A 3251-nucleotide genomic window follows, 5' to 3' on the forward strand; every position below is an offset into this window, starting at 1 on the left:
CAATCTATAAGCCAATAAGTAGACCCTTTTAAGATACTAAAAAGCATTTATTAAATTTGACATTTTAATCTCAAATTTTGAAAATAAAGGTATGATTTAAATAGTGTGCATGGAAATGCACTAAATAGTATATATGGGGATACAATTTCTCTCTTTTGTCTTTTAAGAGGTTAAAGTTTAAAATTTTACAATATCTAACCTTTTGAATTAATAACTTTTTGGACAAAACATTTTAAATACTTAGCTGTAAAGGGGCAGTGACTAATTGCACTTTCAATCATTTTTCTTAAGGAACGGTTGTAACTAGAAAGCTTGAAAAGTTATTAATAGTCACACGTGCATAATTTATTTATTTATTAACTAGAAATATGTATAAGTAATTGTAAATTTGAGAATTAATAGTATCTGAGGGACGAACAATTTTAAGTAATTATGAGCTCAGAGATATAGCATTGACTATTAATATATAAATTAAGGTTTGATTGTTCAGCATTTTAAAACACCATCTACAGCACACAACTAGATTATTTGTGCTGGAATAGGGGCAACTGTGTGTCTTAAGACTTTGCCCCACAGCAGCTAGTTGGGCCCATGTGGGCCAACGATCGGCTGGGAGGATGAGAAAAATAACTTTACAATAATGTTTTTTCTGGCCAAAGAATTGTCTTGGGCACAACTAATTTTTAATTACCAATTAACAACAATTATAAAAGCTTTTTTTATTTTTTGTAAAACCTTTTGTAGTAAACTAAAACACTAAATAATAAAAGGATACTGTCTCTGAATCTGTTGGGTGAGAGCAAGGATTTAAGGTAAACTTCCCTTGAGAAGCATTCGTTAATAAAATACTTTCCACTTAGGAAACAATATATACTGAAAGATTAAAACTTTTGGCTTCTTGTAAAGAAGCAGAAACAATAAACATTTTTCTTACATAATGTAAAGCTATATTAGCCATACGTAGAGGCAAAATTTTTTAGTGATTACCAGTTTACTAGAAGCAAAAATCTTTGAATTTAAGCATTAAACATCTGAATAGATCTGTAACACTGTTAAAAAGAAATTTTCTTGAACACAGGGAAAAACCTTTTCAGGCATTGTTTGCAAAACAAAAGGCCACAAGCTGCTCTGGGGCTGCCCAGAGCCCTGTATTGACTCAAAGTTAAAATACTTTTTAATCTGAGCATCAATCTTAAATTTGCAATCAAACTGCAAGCTGCAGTCAATGGAACAATGGCAGTTTTAACCATAATTTTTAAGTTTTTTGTGCAAGGTTAGGATAATACCTACAACTTTGAGAAAGCAAAACCTACGTTTAAAACAATTTATTACCGTTAAAATTAATATTAGAAGCATTACTATCATATTACGAAGTTTAGATGTCAATTAATACCTATGAATACCTATTAAAGCAAGCTTTGATGCTTTAATAAAGAGGCATTGCTTTAAATCTTATCTTAAATTTTACTATTTAGGATAGGAACCACATTAATCATTATCTAAACTAGAAATATCTTTAGAGACCCAGCCTCTAGGGCTGCCTTAGGCCACGTGTCGGAAGGACTCTAAACTTGAGTTATCAAAGTTAACATTAACCATCTATAGCAATGTAACAATTATTAATCTTAACCAACAACTTATGAGCTGAATGCGAAAACATGCAGAACACATTTTCAATAAAAAAGAACCAAATGAAGCAGTTAATTTTAGACCAATCAGAGAATATTAATTTTTTGTAGCTACAATCATAGAATAAAAAAGCACTTTACCATTGTCAAACACATTAATCATGAACCATTTATCAGATTTGAAACTAAGAGGCTGTGCACTCGCTGCTTTTTCTTAAAACCAACATTTTTTCCATCAGGGTCCCTCCTGCCACGTGTCTGGTTTTTGGCTGAAACACGTGGCAGCTCTTGGCTTTGCAGATAAAGTTTTTTATACCATCTTTATTATCCAACATAAAACATAGAACATTCATTCATACAGACTGGACATGAACATACATGAATTGAACACGAGAACAGATTGGTGCACCAGACATTGAACAAGACACAAAATGGGGGCAGAGTACTCCTGCTATTTGGGACAATTTCCTCCCTCATGATGCAGTTTTTATAACTGCGGCAATCCGCCTGATTATTAATTTCCTTTTAATAAACACTTTCCTTTCTCACACCTAACAATGTAGCTTTTGCGAGCCACGGCCTACCGCCTGTGCCTAGCTCCTCTTAAGCTTCACTGCTGAACCTAAGTGAACCAGCGCTCGGGCTTAACGCTGTCTCAGCTTAGCCCATACCTTCTCCGGTATGAATTTCCTTTATCCTTTAATTATTCCATGGAGCTCCAAACCAGCAGTGTCTCTTCCAAAAATCCTTTGCCGTTTCTCAGTCCCGAGTTGGTTCGCCAAATGTTGTGTCCGGCCAGCAGATCACAGCCTGGGTTCTAGCCTGGAAAGGCATTTTGGAAACCTGGAAGAGAAGAGGGGCTAGGCGGCGAGAGAAAGGAATGTAGCTAAGACAACATTCTGATCAAAGCTCAATTTTACTATTTTCAAACACTCAGTTATAAAGGAAGGGGGAGGGAACCCGATTTCCCGCCAAGTAATCTCGGGGTCCAGTAGCAGGACGAACACGTGTGTGCCTCCAAGCAACAAAGCGGCAGGGTCCAGCAGTAGGCGTGGCAGGACGAATGAGCAGGTAGCTCCACCCTTGAGCAAGCAGGTTCAAGCAGGTGGGGGAAGGGAGACCACAAGAGGGCATGCAATGTTTTGCTGAAAACAGACACGAGAGAATATGTGATGTTTAGAAATAATATAAATATAACCCCACAAACAGTGAGAGGAGGCTCTTGCCTTGCTAGGACATGTAATGCTTATCTGGTTTCACTTATTTGCTGGTCTTTGCTAGTCTTTGTCTTCACTTTGTAAAAAGAAATGTGCCAAAAAACTTCTTGTGGTCTTCTGATTAATATTGGCAGCTTTTGCTGACTTGTGCAGATTTGGAGGAATCTCACTGTTTCTGTTGGATTGAGCCACCACTACTGATTCATGTTTGGTGTTTGCTATTGAACTGGACTGCTGGTACCCTGACAATGATGAGTGAAATTTCTCCAAGGAAGTTCTTCTAAACAGGTCCATAACCCCCTTTTCCTATCAACCTTCTTTCACCCCTACCTCTGGTTGATGGGCTAGAAGGGAGGTTGAAGCATTTAAGAAATATTAAACAAACAAACAAACAAACAAACAAACT

This window comes from Mus caroli, unplaced genomic scaffold (genome assembly GCF_978045245.1).
Source record: "Mus caroli unplaced genomic scaffold, Mus_caroli_1 scaffold_4, whole genome shotgun sequence".
Classification (NCBI taxonomy): domain Eukaryota; kingdom Metazoa; phylum Chordata; class Mammalia; order Rodentia; family Muridae; genus Mus; species Mus caroli.